This window comes from Pseudophryne corroboree, chromosome 6, assembly GCF_028390025.1.
Source record: "Pseudophryne corroboree isolate aPseCor3 chromosome 6, aPseCor3.hap2, whole genome shotgun sequence".
Taxonomy (NCBI): domain Eukaryota; kingdom Metazoa; phylum Chordata; class Amphibia; order Anura; family Myobatrachidae; genus Pseudophryne; species Pseudophryne corroboree.
This window is the reverse complement of record NC_086449.1, coordinates 661,140,504-661,157,816: the sequence shown is the minus strand read 5'-3', so window position 1 is coordinate 661,157,816 and position 17,313 is coordinate 661,140,504.

Sequence of the window (17,313 nt, the reverse complement as noted above, 5' to 3'; positions counted from 1 at the left end):
CCCTACAACCCACACAAGTGGCTCAGGTAGTGCAGCTCATCCACAGGTAGTGCAGCTCATCCACACATCGCATTGATGGCACATCAATGCGAGCTGCGTCAAGAAGGTTTGCTGTGTCTGTCAGCGTAGTGTCCAGAGCATGGAGGCGCTATCAGGAGACAGGCCAGTACATCAGGAGACGTGGAGGAGGCTATAGGGGGGGAACAACCCAGCAGCAGGACCGCTACCTCCGCATTTGTGCAAGGAGGAACAGGAGGAGCACTGCCAGAGGCCTGCAAAATGATCTCCAGCAAGCAACAAATGTGCATGTGTCTACTCAAATGATCAGAAACAGACTCCATGAGGGTGGTATGAGGGCCCGATGTCCACAGGTGGGGGTTGTGCTTACAGCCCAACACCATGCAGGATGTTTGGCATTTGCCAGAGAACACCAAGATTGGCAAATTCACCACTGGCGCCCTGTGCTCTTCACAGATGAAAGCAGGTTCTCACTGAGCACATGTGACAGACGTGAAAGTCTGGAGACACCAAGGAGAATGTTCTGCTGCCTGCAACATCCTCCAGCATGACCGGTTTGGCAGTGGGTCAGTAATGGTGTGGGGTGGGATTTTTTTGGGGGGCCGCACAGCTCTCCATGTGCTCGCCAGAGGTATCCTGACTGCCATTAGGTACAGAGATGAGATCCTCAGACCCCTTGTGAGACCATATGCTGGTGCGGTTGGCCCTGGGTTCCTCCTAATGCAAGACAATGCTAGACCTCATGTGGCTGGAGTGTGTCAGCAGTTCCTGCAAGTCAAAGGCATTGATGCTATGGACTGGCCCGCCTGTTCCCCAGACCTGAATCCAATTGAGCACATCTGGGACATCATGTTTCGCTCCATCCACCAACACCACAGACTGTCCAGGAGTTGGCGAATGCTTTAGTCCAGGTCTGGGAGGAGATCCCTCAGGAGACCATCGCCACCTCATCAGGAGCATGCCCAGGCGTTGTAGGGAGGTCATACAGGCACGTGGAGGCCACACACACTACTGAGCCTCATTTTGACTTGTTTTAAGGACATTACATCAAAGTTGGATCAGCCTGTAGTGTGTTTTTCCACTTTAATTTTGAGTGTGACTCCAAATCCAGACCGTCATGGGTTAATAAATTTGATTTCCATTGATAATTTTTGTGTGATTTTGTTGTCAGCACATTCAACTATGTAAAGAACAAAGTATTTAATAAGAATATTTCATTCATTCAGATCTAGGATGTGTAATTTTAGTGTTTCCTTTATTTTTTTGAGCAGTGTGTGTATATATATATATATATATATATTTATTTTTTATAAGTGCACGACCACCTACAGTGGTTATACTCAGAGTAGCTTCGAATGGGTGTACAAATATGGCCGACTTTGAAGCAGGGTCTGCCTGTTTCTGCAAGGCCACCTTCCCCTCCCCGGGGTGAATTCTACTCTACAACAAGCCCGGGTGATGCGGCCATTGTATGTACAGCGAGATTGTGAGTGAGGCAGAGGCTGGTACTTACCATCTGAGATAAGAGTGTGAGATCGGTGGTGTAGGGCAGGAAGGCGCTGTAGTTGGGAGTGCTGTACGGACTGGTGTACATGCCCATCACAGAGGTGACAATGGTGGTGGAAGTGCTGCCCAGCTCTGACCCTGCAGGCCCACCTGATCTGGCTGCGGCCGCTGCTGCCACGGCCAGAACCCCCTGCCTGTCCACTCCATAGACTGCCACCTAGCCTGCACTGAGGTAGCTGTGGGAAGGACATGTCTCTGCCTTGGGCTCTCTCTCCGGCAGGGGAAGGTGACAGTGGTGGTGGAAGTGCTGCCCACCTGTGACCCTGCAGGGCTATCTGATCCGGCTGCGGCCAGAAGCCCCTGCCGGTCCAGCGCTGAGGTACTGGTGGTAGCCCAGCTTCGGGAAGGGCATGTCTCTGCCTCGGGTTCTGTCTCCGGCAGGAGAAGGAAATGCTGATTCTCCGGCACAACAACAGGGAGCGCTGAGCTGCAGGAACACAGCACTGGAAGAAGGAGGAGACCAAACTCCTGGCCAAAAAGTGAGCAGTGCAGTGATCAGCCGCCTGATCTTTCCCTCTCTCTGGGTGCAGAGGTATATTCTACAGAGAGAGCTGGGATGGGAAGAAGGAGAGAGGTGTGTGGGATGGATAGGGTGTCCCCCCCAACCTCAAATCTCAGCTCATCTGTGCTCCTAAATCCCTTAGATGTGATCTGATCAACAATTGAGCTCCAACTGATGTGTCTGCCCTTAGGTCCTGGGCTGATCGTTCAGATATAATTTGAGTTGATGCTTTGACTGGCATCCACTTGAGCTGCAGTCCCCTCCTCCTCTGCAGCATGTGGCCTGCCCCTGTACTCTGTACACACACTCACGCATGGCACCTGGCACACACATATATGTACACGTGCAGCACCTCACACACACATACACAAATATATATGCACGGAACCTGGCACATGCACACATAGCATCAGACCCAATAATATAAACACACAGCACCTGAAACATATACACAAGCAGCACCTGATACACACATACACATGCAGCACCTGACACACATACACATGCAGCACCTCACACATACATATACACGCACATCAGACACACTAATATACACATGCAGCACCTTGATAAAGTCTGATTAACTTACAGGAAGAAAAAAAAACAATACCTTAAAAACAGAAATGTTCAGGCTGCTGCAACCCTCTAAACGTGTGTGTGAAACCCCTATGAAATGCATACACGTTGCGTAAGCACACTGTCACGCTGTAAACACAAAGTAGCTACACGAGCGGCGGAATATACTTTATAACCCCTAACAGGAAAGCAATGTGACACCAGTTGTTATGTAATGTTGTGGTCCAACCTAGCAACAAATATTTATTCAAAAAGCGGGTACAACAGAAATACAATAACACAAGAGAAAAGGCTACAATCAATGGATACATACGTTTGTTCGCCTGCGCAACCCGGTTCCGGTCCTCAGTCAATCTGGATAGATGACCTTCAGAGAATACACTGAGGCCAGCCAGGAGGCTTGGTTTTATACAATGGTCCAAAGCATGAAACAAAGGAAAATGTAATCTCTTCTTTCATAGGTCAAAGAGCTGGTCATTTACAGTACATGAGGGGTCATAGGTAGGTTTGAACAGGTGGGCGATGCTTAGTCCAGGTGTACTTGCAGATGTCTTCCACTGGGTTCCTGCCGAATATCAATAGTACAGTACATACAGTGTGATAATAATATATTCCTGTGCATATCTATGCGCAGGAGCATGCTACTTTCTGCAAACTGCCATCGGAATATTGCCCTTGAAATACTGTACAACTGGATACCAAACACCACCTCCTAACCTAATTCTGTCTCCTCATTGTAAAGTTGAATCCCTCTATTGTTCCATTTCTAACGTAAATGTAACTTGCTGGTGTGTCTGTAGGCTATGTGTAAATTATGTGCTATGTGGATTTAGTATGAGATATGTCTTTGTGGCTTTTCTATGCGAATGCATATGCTACCATATTTACTCATACCACGCGGAAATACGCAGGACCTCGTGAGCCAATATACGCAACGTGCGAATATGCGCACCCACGGCATTACAAGTACACGCACGGAGGCCACTCTATTATACCCATGTGCATCAAGTACAAACACCATCAGTGTGGTGTTTGTACTTGATGCACGTGGGTATAATATTTTCGACTTCGACAGTCCACCCTTTGGCAGTCAACAACTGTCACATATAACTAATAAAACTGAAAATATTACATATACATTATATACAAAAATAATGTATCCGGAGAAGATTTGTAGGTGGGAAATGTATAGCCTAGTGGGATAGGAAAAGCGTGTATGTATGAATTAATGTCTGAGGGGCATGTATCATTGTGCCGTATATGTTCTAAGTAAGCTTCGAGGTATTGCGAAGTATACATTGAATCCTTCTCATCCCGTATTAAGGGTCTGTACATGGGCAAACAAACACTACCGAGCTCTTTTCGGGCAAGGGCTTTTAGCCCTCACCTTTCCGGCTTCTTATACCAACAAATGGGGAGCACATTTATCTGATGACACATGGAGGGGAAATGTATGTGTATGCTACTATATGTAGATAACATTTATCGACTATGTGTGCCATTAACTGAAGATTGCAGAAATTAGGGTAAGACACATAAAAATACATTCACATAAATTTGGGTATGGTTGAAGTCTTTTCCGGTTGGATGTTTCTGGGTAGAGGGGGAAACAGAAAGAAACGGTGAAAGAAACAGGCCATGAAATTCATTTGCAATCCTTATCATAACACTGTTTCTACGGATGGGTAATAAATCAAATCTGCTGCTGTAACAACGCCCTCCCTCCTTAGACTCATCAAATTTGTCCTGTTTGCGCCGCATCAGAATTCGAACACATCTGAATATCAGACTAATACACCCAGGATACAAAGGAGAAACTTTCCTACACTCGCAATTACACTTTGCGCCCACTCTCCTAAGCCGGAAAACCATTTGAGTGGGTTCAACCATGAGGCCCAGCCGGTCAGTTCATTACCCACAGCCGTCAAGGTAAGGTTGTGTTTCCTTCTGTACTCCCACTTTAACTGTAAGATCTCATCCATCTTTTGATCGATGATCTCCGTGGGGTCGTCAGTGCTATTCGTAATATATGTACAGCACTTCACACCATATTGAGTTGCCAGAGTTACACAGTACCGACCTGTCACAGCCGTGACATAATTCAGGACCATCCTGTGCTGGACCAGCTCTTTTTTGTAGGCTTGTAACTCCCTGCCCGTATACCTGAAGGTGTCATCATACATCTCAGTGATATTATCTATCAAGTTTGCCAGCGCATGGATCTACTTATAATTTATAGTTCCTCTGGCAGTACGGGTGATATCTAATGCGAGAAGGAACTGAATCCCGGTGGATTCATTGATCAAATCAGAGGTTGCGTGCTCTGTCCTATCTATGAAGTGTCTCTTGATGATGTGTTCATAATGGGTATGAGTATAAGGAGTCTGAGCATTGTGGTGAATGTCTTTCATTTTGTCGTGTGCTATGGTCATAACCTCTGGTAGTACTCTGCCAATATAACACAACCCTTCAGAGCTCAGAGTAAGCCACTTGTACGCTTTCCTCCAACATATGAAGTAGGCATCGTCTGGGAGAACATAAGGGACAAAATGCAACAAAACCATATCACATATCTTCCTTATAATGAAACCGGTCCCCAGTTCTCTCATTTGCTCAGTACAAGTATCGGGCTGGATAAAGTGGGCACAATACCCCTACGACACTTTCCCAGCCCACATGGTTTTAATCCCACGTGTATACCTTGTGGCTATCTTACGTACAAGTTCGAAGTCGATAGGTATTTTATCAGCTCTGTGTGAAAAGGTCATTGTCTGGTTATTCCATGTCACTTCCCAATTTCCTGGTTTTCAGAAATTGGACACATTAAAACACAATAGTGACCTATCTACGTGGTACTGGTGGAGCTTCAAGCTAGGGGACCTAGATACTGTATATTGAATTTCTTGTTCACCGGTCTCCCACCCCATAATTCGAGTACCTCCTCTATCATTAAAGGGTATGGCACTAATCCCGACTTACTCTGTCCTTGAGGTACTTGTGAGCACACCCAGCATTCTGTTTGGTTTAAGACCATACCCACTAATGAGTGGTAATCACTCAACGGATGTCTGCCAATGTCAATATTACTGTTTGACTGACATCTCTGGATGCACCCATCTTCGACTATGTTATCGCAATGTTTACATATACAATATTCATCAGACAATAACCCTTCACATTGCCTCTGAGCTCCGTGACTACAGATCTCTTACTGATACCAGCCTTGACTAGAGTGATACGCTACTCCTGGGGTCCTAGGAATCCGTACTCTCCATCAGAACCCATTCCAGATCCTTGCTCAACGTCTCAGGGGCCCTCACAAAAACAGATTGTCTTGATCAAAAACAGAGTCACAAGAAAAAGCCGAAACACAGTCTCTTGGTGTGGGTCCATTTCGTTAAGGAGCAAAAATAGGAAGAGAAACAAAAATAAAAAAAATGCAGTGGGGGGAGGTGTGAAAAAAAGATAAATGGTACGACAACCGTCCTTGATCTTGTTGTTCTCCGCGCAGGGGTACAGTATATGACACACCGCATTTTACACAACAAATCTCTGCCAAGTAGATTAGTCAGAGCCGATGCAGCCAACAGAAAAGAATGTTTGGTTTGCAAGGGCCCTATCGTAATCTCTGCAGGTCTACTCAAAGGGTATTGTAGCACCTTTCCCATTACTCCCATTGCCGAAATCGTTTTACCCGTGGTTGTTACACCTGTGGTGGAGTTTAGCACTGATCTGGCTGCCCCTGTATCTACAAGAAAAGGTAGTGGTACACCAGCTACATCAATCATGACCTCAGGTTCACTACCAAGGCCAGCAATCTATTTAACTGGCTGCAGAGTACAGGTATGGCCTAACCTCTATTGTATAGTGGGACCCTCCTGCAGGGCATTGGCAGCTACAATATGTGCGGGGGGTAATTGTGAATTTTCAGGGGCCTGCCAGTCCCTCCTTGGTGGGTACCTCCTTGTTTCCCCTCCATGTGGCTCATAACCCCTTCTATGTGTTCCCTGATCCCAACTATGTGTCTGTTAACGTGGTTCGTATTCAGGTCTAGGGGGTCTATATACGTTATGTGTCCCGTTACTTCTGCAATCCCTTGCAAAATGTCCTTCTCTTTCAAAAATAACATATTATTGACCTTGACTTACCATCAGGGGTCTGGGGTTTAGGCTGATGGGACTTCCCTGTAAGAGCCTGTATACTTACCATCATCAGCTTATCCCCTTGCGACTCCCTGTGTTTAGTGATGTTGCGATCATGCTCGATGGCAGACTCTCTCAGTGCAGCTACCGTGATACCTCTCCAATTTGGCAGAGAGGTTTGCACTCTGGTCCTCAGTGCCTCCTTTAATTCATCCATTAGAACAGAGACAGCTACCTCCCTGTGGTTGGCATTCTCCTTAATATCCTCTATCCCAGTGTATCTAGCCATTTCCTGCAGTGCTCTATGGAAATACTCAGATGCCAATTCACTGTCCTTCTGTCTTATTGAGAAAATTTTGTTCCACTTAACAGTAGGGAAATGTCACAACTGAGGGTTTTGGCTGACAGGAGAAAGCCTCAGTTGTAGGGGCTGAGAGGAACTTAAACCGGGGAGGTTTAATTAGACCCCTGGACATGTAAGTGTTAAAAGGAAACCCGAAGGTGTGACCATGACAACCAGGTAAAAGTCAAAATAAAAGTTTATTAACAGACTCCGTGTAAACAAACAGCATTCAAGGTAAATAATGGCAATGATAAATAATATGATTCCTGGAGCACTCTGACCATGAAATGGTTACACAGGACACTGGTAGGTAAGAACAGCTGTTACAGTCCTTAGATGGAATAACCTTACCAGGCCTGGCTGTAGTAGGGAGGATATCCAAGGAACATGCCAGTAGATGGAACAGATGAAGTTGGTAATTTGAATCAGCTGTTGTAATTGCTGGATGGAACCAGCCAGGTGGTAAGACACGGAGTGGATGCGGAATGGAATCAGCCAGATGATAAAGTCACTGAATGAATGCTGGGTGGAACCAGCCAGGTGATGAAACACGGAGTGAATATAGTAAGATGCTAGGGAGCGTGGAAACAGAGGAATTGAAGGATGATTACCGGTGGTAGTGGATACTGCTGGAAGCAGATGAAATAGCTGGAAGCTGGAAACTGGATCAGCCACGGGGGACTGCAGAGTCAGGCTGCACCGCAGGATGGTAGGCAGGTGCGGGTCTCTTTGGTGGATGCTGGAAACAGGAGCTGGAACCTGGAAACACAACCACAGGAGAGAGACTGGAACAAGGTATGACAAACAAAGCACTGACCATTTCCTGGCCCAGGCACAGGATACTTATACCTGCAGCAATGCAGGTATTGGCTGGGCAATTATGCAGATTTCCAGGCAGTGGATTGGAGGAACTGAAGCATGTGATTAGATCCAACATGGCTGCGCCCATGTTAGAACTTGGAGGGAAAACTGGCTTGGGAACCATGTGGAAACATAACTGTAATGGCGGCGCCGGCCACAGAGGACAGGAGACGCCAGACTGACAAATGTATGCTGAGACTCGTGGATGACAACGGAGGCCGCGGCAGGCATGGAACACCACACTGACAAACCTGCACCTATAACACAGGAGCGGCGGCGGAGAACGGGAGACGCCATGCAGGATTCAAACATGGCGCCGCTGTGACAGCATCTCAGCGTGACAGGAGGAATGTGCAGTATGTGGACACAGATGAGATCCGGCCTTGGAACGCTGAGCAAGCCTCAGGAGACATCTGAAAGGCAGGTAATGGCGTCCAGATACCCGGATTGTGACAGCACCCCCCCCCCCCCTTTAGGAGTGGCCCCAGGACGCTTCTTAGGCTTTAGAGGAAACTTCGAGTGGAAATTCCGGACCAAGGCAGGAGCATAGACATCAGACGCATTGGTCCAAGAGCGTTCTTCAGGACCATAGCCCTTCCAGTCAATAAGATACTGCAACTGACCGTAACGGAAACGTGAGTCCAGAATCTTGGCCACCTCATACTCGATTCCCCGTTGAGTCTGAACTTTAGGAGTTGGAGGAAGTGCAGAATGAAACCGATTCAGGATCAGCGGTTTCAACAGGGAAACATGGAATGTCCTGGGTATTTTCAAGAAGGGAGGTAACTGGAGTCTGTAAGCAACAGGATTGATGACTTGTTCAATTTTAAAAGGACAGATGTAACGAGGAGCAAATTTCATGCTGGGAACTCTCAACTTCAAATTCTTCGTGGACAACCATACTCGATCACCCACCTTGAGAGCAGGAACCGCTCTACGCTTCCTATCGGCAAACTTCTTGTACCTAAATGAGGCTTTAAGCAGGGCTGCGCGGACATTCTTCCAGTTGTTTGAAAACTGACGCAAGGTGACATCCACTGCTGAAACAGAAGTTGCTGGAAGCGGTTGGAATTCTGGAACCTTAGGGTGAAATCCATAGTTGATGAAGAATGGTGTTGAGGAGGATGAGGAATGGTATTGATTGTTGTGGCTAAACTCGGCCCAAGGAAGGAGTTGAACCCAGTCATCTTGGGAGGAAGACACATAAATGCGGAGGAAGGCCTCCAAGTCCTGATTCACCCTCTCGGTTTGACCATTGGTCTGAGGATGGTAAGCTGTAGAAAACTTTAACTTGACTTGGAGGGCTTGACACAAACTTCGCCAAAATTTGGCTACAAATTGTACTTCACGATCGGAGATGATCTCTTCAGGAAGACCGTGAAGTCGGAAGATCTCTTGGATAAACACTTGGGCCAACTTGGAAGCTGACGGGAGACCGGTGAGGGGTATGAAATGTGCCATCTTGGTGAACCGGTCAACTACCACCCAGATGGTATTAAACTTATTGCATATAGGCAGATCTGTAACAAAGTCCATCGACAAATGGGTCCACGGTCGACTGGGAACAGATAATGGAACCAGTTGCCCCGCAGGAGACTGGCGGGGAACTTTGTGTTGGGCACACTTTGGGAAAGAGGCAATAAACTCCTTGACGTCCTTCTTCAGAGTTGGCCACCAGTAGGACCTAGAGATAAACTCGAGGGTTTTCTGAATGCCTGTATGTCCGGCAAAATGGGAAGCATGGGCCCAATGCATGAGCTTCTTCCTTAACACCGGCTTCACAAAACTTTTCCCTGGTGGGGGCATAGAGTCCATCCCTACCGTGGAGAATGCCAACGGATTAATAATAGGATGCTTGTCTGAAGACTCTGACTCGTTTTCTTGCTCCCAAGAGCGGGAAAGGGCATCGGCCTTGCGATTCTGAGAGCCCGGACAGAACTGGAGTTTAAAGTCAAACCTGGAAAAGAAAAGTGCCCATCTGGCCTGACGGGGGTTAAGACATTGTGCGCCTTTCAGGTATAAAAGATTCTTGTGGTCGGTAAGTATCGTGATTGAATGAGAAGCTCCCTCCAACAGATATCTCCACTCCTCAAGAGCGAGCTTGATGGCTAGCAACTCCTGGTCGCCAATGGCATAGTTGCGCTCAGCTGGGGAGAACTTCCGGGAGAAGAAACTGCAGGAATGTAGATGGCCATCTTTAGCCCTCTGGGATAACACCGCTCCTAATCCAACGGAGGAGGCATCCACCTCTAAAATGAAAGGAGAGTCGGTGTCGGGCTGTTTCAGAACTGGTGCAGAGATGAAACGTTGTTTTAGAAGATGAAAAGCTTGCGTAGCTTCTTAAGACCACTTGGACGGGTTAGCACCCTTCTTGGTTAATGCAGTGATAGGCGCCACAATGGTGGAAAAGTCTCGTATGAACTTTCTGTAATAATTGGCGAACCCTAAGAACCTCTGGACCCCTTTGAGGGTTAAGGGTATTGGCCAATTCTGGATTGCTTGTAGTTTCTCATGATCCATCTCTAGTCCGGAACCGGACACAATGTAACCTAGGAACGGAATGGATTTAACTTCAAAGACACATTTCTCCAATTTGCAATAGAGATGATTGACACGGAGATGGGACAGAACCTCCTTTACCCAGAAACGATGTTCCTCTAGATTATTGGCAAAGATGAGGATATCATCTAGATAAACCACGACATGGCGGTATAAGATGTCTCTGAAGATCTCATTCACGAAATGCTGGAAGACAGCTGGAGCGTTGCTCAATCCGAAGGGCATGACAAGGTACTCATAATATCCATCACGGGTGTTAAAAGCGGTCTTCCACTCGTCACCCTCACGGATCCGGATGAGATTGTAGGCACCCCTCAAATCCAACTTTGTAAAGATGGTTGCTCCGCTGACTCTATCGAAGAGCTCTGTAATCAAAGGTAAAGGATACCGGTTCTTGACGGTAATGTCGTTCAGACCTCTGTAATCGATGCACGGTCGCAGACCACCGTCCTTCTTCTTTGACGAAGAAGAAGCCTGTGCCAGCTGGAGAAGAAGAAGGTCGGATAAAACCTTTCGCCAGGTTCTCTTTGATGTACTCCTCCATGGAGTGCGTCTCAGGCAGAGACAACGGGTAAGTTCGGCCTCGAGGTGGAACCTTCCCTGGAATGAGATCAATTGGGCAGTCCCATTCTCTATGAGGAGGAAGGGATATCAGCAGAAGCCTTACTGAACACGTCCGTGTAGTCTTGATATGGAGGAGGTGGAACATCAGACGACCTGGGGAAAGAAGAACAAACAGGAAGCACTTTGGACAAACAAGTCATAGCACAGGAGGGACCCCATGCTAGTATTTGCGTAGTCGTCCAGTCAATCGACGGATTGTGGAGACGGAGCCATGGAAGGCCCAAAACCACTGGATGTGTGGCTCTTGGAATCACTAGGAAGGAAATAAATTCTGCATGAAGAACTCCCACTCTCAGACGAACTGGTAGAGTCCTTAGAGAAATAACTGCGTCAAAAATCTTGCTGCCATCTACTGCAGTTAAGGAGATGGACGAAGGAAGTCTCTCGGTGGGTAGGGACCACCGTTTAACATAAGCTTCGGTTATGAAATTCCCAGCTGCTCCGGAATCAAGGAGGGCAATGACGTTCCTGTAACGTTGAGCAATTTGGAGCGAGACTGGGAGATTACAATCATGAGGAGATGGAGAGGAGATCATTACTCCTAGCCGGCCCTCTCCTTGGCGAGCTAGGATTTGGAGTTTCCCGGACGTTTGGGACAGGCATTGATAATGTGAGACGGAGCTGCACAATAGAGACAGAGAGACTCAGAGAGACGTCTTCAGCGCTCAGCTGGAGATAGACGGGAACGGCCAATTTGCATGGGCTCATCCTTGGATGGAGACGGTTGACGAAGAGGAGGAGCAGAAGATTTTGGAGCAGACGATCTTCCTCGCTCGGTTGCTCTCTCTCTGAAACGTAGATCAACCTTCGTGCAAAGAGAAATTAGCTCATCCAACTTAGAGGGCAAGTCTCTGGTAGCTAACTCATCCTTGATGCGTTCTGATAAGCCATGCCAGAATGCAGCATACAGGGCCTCTTCGTTCCATGCCAGTTCGGATGCCAGGATTTTGAACTGTATGAGATACTGTCCCACAGTACGTGTTCCCTGGCGTAAACGGAGAATCTCAGATGAAGCAGAGGTTACCCGGCCTGGCTCGTCGAAGATGCGCCTGAATGTTGCCACAAAGTCCGTATAGGAGAACAGCAGGGGATCAGACTTCTCCCATAAAGGTGATGCCCAGTCAAGGGCTGAGCCGCTGAGAAGGGAAATGATATAGGCAATTTTAGTACGGTCGCTGGGGAAATTGCCAGGCTGAAGCTCAAAGTGGATTTCGCATTGGTTAAGAAATCCCCTGCAGAACCTTGGAGATCCGTCAAACTTTGCTGGCGTTGGGAGATGAAGACGTGGAATGGAAATGGGTAAGGTGGGTAGGGTTACAGCTGGTGTCACTGTAGTGGACGCACCGGACGTGCCAGGTCCACGGAGGGTCGTTTGAATCCCATCCAGCCGCGTAGAGAGATCCTGGAGACAGCGGATGATGTGGCCTTGTGCAGCCTCCTGATGTTCGAGTCTGGCTGCCAGTTCTTGCATCGGCCTAGCCGCTTGATCCTGGTCTCCGGCTGGATTCATATGGTCAGTGCTTACTGTCACAACTGAGGGTTTCGGCTGACAGGAGAAAGCCTCAGTTGTAGGGGCTGAGAGGAACTTAAACCGGGGAGGTTTAATCAGACCCCTGGACATGTAAGTGTTAAAAGGAAACCCGAAGGTGTGACCATGACAACCAGGTAAAAGTCAAAATAAAAGTTTATTATCAGACTCCGTGTAAACAAACAGCATTCAAGGTAAATAATGGCAATGATAAATAATATGATTCCTGGAGCACTCTGACCATGAAATGGTTACACAGGACACTGGTAGGTAAGAACAGCTGTTACAGTCCTTAGATGGAATAACCTTACCAGGCCTGGCTGTAGTAGGGAGGATATCCAAGGAACATGCCAGTAGATGGAACAGATGAAGTTGGTAATTTGAATCAGCTGTTGTAATTGCTGGATGGAACCAGCCAGGTGGTAAGACACGGAGTGGATGCGGAATGGAATCAGCCAGATGATAGTCACTGAATGAATGCTGGGTGGAACCAGCCAGGTGATGAAACACGGAATGAATATAGTAAGATGCTAGGGAGCGTGAAAACAGAGGAATTGAAGGATGATTACCGGTGGTAGTGGATACTGCTGGAAGCAGATGAAATAAGCTGGAAACTGGATCAGCCACGGAGGACTGCAGAGTCAGGCTGCACGGCAGGTGGTAGGCAGGTGCGGGTCTCTTTGGTGGATGCTGGAAACAGGAGCTGGAACCTGGAAACACAACCACAGGAGAGAGACTGAAACAAGGTATGACAAACAAAGCACTGACCATTTCCTGGCCCAGGCACAGGATACTTATACCTGCAGCAATGCAGGTATTGGCTGGGCAATTATGCAGATTTCCAGGCAGTGGATTGGAGGAACTGAAGCATGTGATTAGATCCACCATGGCTGCGCCCATGTTAGAACTTGGAGGGAAAACTGGCTTGGGAACCATGTGGAAACATAACTGTAATGGCGGCGCCGGCCACAGAGGACAGGAGACGCCAGACTGACAAATGTATGCTGAGACTCGTGGATGACAACGGAGGCCGCGGCAGGCATGGAACACCACACTGACAACCTGCACCTATAACACAGGAGCGGCGGCGGAGGCCGCGGAGAACGGGAGACGCCATGCAGGATTCAAACATGGCGCCGCTGTGACAGCATCTCAGCGTGACAGGAGGAATGTGCAGTATGTGGACACAGATGAGATCCGGCCTTGGAACGCTGAGCGAGCCTCAGGAGACATCTGAAAGGCAGGTAATGGCGTCCAGATACCCGGATCGTGACAGGAAATACAATCCTAATTATATGTTAATTTGCCTTACATTCTCCTGGTTGTACTCATCAGTGAGAGGCAATTCTGCAACTAGTTTACAATCAGTTATGAATTTTTTGGATGTCAATATTTGAGGGTAAACTCGCTCGCAGCACTGTCCGCCAATCTTTGTTTGTGGGCTCATGGGCATTACCCAATTCTCTAATAAATTTCTGGCATCTGACCAGATCTTTCTGGGATCAGGGAATTCTGATATAATTGATCACAGTTCTGATCGGGACCAAGGACAACGCATTGCAATGTTCCTGATGGGAGTTACTCCCTGATTATCAGTCTTCCCATTGGGGACTGCAATCATGCTGACTGGGTTTAGCTCAACCACTTCATTTCTATTTGTCACTATAATACGGGGAGCTATTGTCTCTGCATAATGTATGGTGCCGTACTTACCAGTGGACACGACCTCACTCACCCCTCCACTGGGGGGCATCGTCACTGCTCTTGGTGGTTGGGCTGTGCCCACCTGAGTGTCCTGTATGGTAGCTGCTAAAGAGAGTGCTGATATCGTGCTAGGCTTGTCATCTTCCTCACAACCTTGGGGAAAATTCAAAACAGGAAACAACTGGCAAGGGTTAGGGTTAACAGTTTGATTAAGCATTTTGCTATCCTTTACCGATGCAACATTGGTTGTAGCCAATTTCTCCCCATCGACATATGGCGGTGGTGGTGCGCTCTCAATCGCTTTCCTGTCAGGTTTGGAACCTGCTGTGCGAGCCAGTTCCATTTGCACATCTCCCTCTTTTTGCCACAGATTTAAACAGTCAGTATGTCTGATCCTCTGTTTTCTAGATTTGATCAGACATATTCTAATCCTTATGCTCTGCAGTACCTCTGATTCAAAACTACCCACCCTAGGGAATGATGCCCTATCTTCAGCAGTCATGCGTACCCATTCACCACAAAAAGCCTCCGTGTGTGGACCATACTTCTCACACATTATCAACCTTGCTGACCCCTTGGGCCGCAACTCTCCAGCTTGAACCCTGGCTGCCGAACACCCACCGCTTGTGCAATTGGATCCCATCGTGGACTTTTTGCCTTATACACAATCCCCAAATGCACAACACGAGTAGACGGTGAAAGTTAACCCAGCGCTTTCACTCGCTCCTTCTCCACTGGCCATACCACGACTCACTCCAATAGTGAACACCGCGTACCCAGTGAGGACCCTAACTGGTTTCTATTCACTGGAAATTTGTAGGACCGATCACCTTTTCCAGTAAATATCTACCGTTGAAGATTTTCCTGAGAGAGAAACAGCAAAAACTTCCTTCTACTATACACAAATCACGCTTGCGTATGCTCTACGCAACGCGTATGATAACGCAACTTACGCAAAAGCATGCAAACTGGGATCACGTTGCACCACGTATCGCATACACAAACGCGCGGTCCAATCGCACAGCGTATAGATGCTTGTTATCTATCCGCCCTATGAACAGTGGAATCAAATTCACAAGCTGCGCTCCTCAGCTGGAGCGTAACACAAAATCCTTAAACTTCAATTAACAATTCTATACTCTATCACGCTCCTGTGCAAGTTTCCTCACAACTTGCGTACTTCTCTATTGTTGACATAAGGTAGCTCACCTTATGCCACCAAGCTTCTGCTTACTCAGTGTCTCCACGGGATCCCGGATTTATGGGGTTCACTCCTCTCACTCTTACTTTCAGCTCACACAAATACACAGTGTTTTTATGTACAGAAAAAAATCTCACTCCCTTTGACTGATAGCTTTACCCCAGAGGTAGTACAGTTTAAACAAAGTCTTACAATAATCTGCTTTTGAAATCGGATAGTTATGTGCTATAGTATTAAATGTATACTATCCCGCCTTAAATTGAACAGCTATCGTGTGGTTATACCTTGCGCACGCAACTCTACGCAACCTTGCGTAAACACATGACCGTGCGTGTCTCTACGCCACGTGCGTGACCTCACGTTCCATACCACGTGTACAAACGTGCGTTCGCAATTCAATAAACCACACTATCTCGATAAATGTGAGCAACAAAACTACTGTTGCTCACTAACACAACACACAATTGTTCTGTACGCTCGCCGGAAGTCACCCACATGGACAATCTCCTTTTGAGTGTAAACCTAAACGTTTTAGGCCGGAACTGCATTTCGTGTTTTACAATTACACCCTTACCACACTATTTCAAATATATATATATATAGCAAACAAATGTATCCGATTTCACACAGATCTATAATGACTGTTAACTTATGGCAACAATATGTGAGAATGCATGCAAAGTATCGGTGCGCTTTGTGTACGCTTTCGCGCCAAAATTACACACAGATAATAAATGGCTTTTTTTTTTCCTCCTGTTTGTCCCTAGGGATACACCAGCACCTCTAAGACTACAGAACAGACATGGTCTAACAACACAAAAGAGCGTTTCAAACACAAAGCAACAAAGCAAGGTTACTTAAGATGCGTCTCCACTCTTTGTTGGTAGATCAAAGTCTGTTTATGGTCTGCAAGTCTGTGAGTGTGAGATGAACCGGACAGAGCTCCCAATTGCTAAAGTCTGATTAATTAACAGGAAGAAAAAAAACAATACCTTAAATACTGAAATGTTCAGGCTGCTGCAACCCTCTAAGCGTGTGTGTGAAACCCCTATGAAATGCGTACACGTTGCGTAAGCACACCATCACGCTGTAAGCACAAAGTAGCTACACGTGCGGCGGAATATACTTTATAACCCCTAACAGGAAAGCAATGCGACACCAGTTGTTATGAAATGTTGTGGTCCAACCTAGCAACAAATATTTACTCAAAAAGGGGGTACAACAGAAATACAATAACACAAGAGAAAAGGCTACAATCAATGGAAACATATGTTTGTTCGCCTGCGCAACCCGGTTCCGGTCCTCAGTCAATCTGGATAGATGACCTTCAGAGAATACACTGAGGCCAGCCAGGAGGCTTGGTTTTATACAATGGTCCAAAGCATGAAACAAAGGAAATCTGTAATCTCTTCTTTCATAGGTCAAAGAGCTGGTCATTTATAGTACATGAGGGGTCATAGGTTGGTTTGAACAGGTGGGCGATGCTTAGTCCAGGTGTACTTGCAGATGTCTTCCACTGGGTTCCCGCTGAATATCAAGAGTACAGTACATACAGTGTGATATTAATAATATATTCCTGTGCATATCTATGCGCAGAAGCGTGCTACTTTCTGCAAACTGCCATCGGAATATTGCCCTTGAAATATTGTACAACTGGATACCAAACACCACCTCCTTACCTATTTCTGT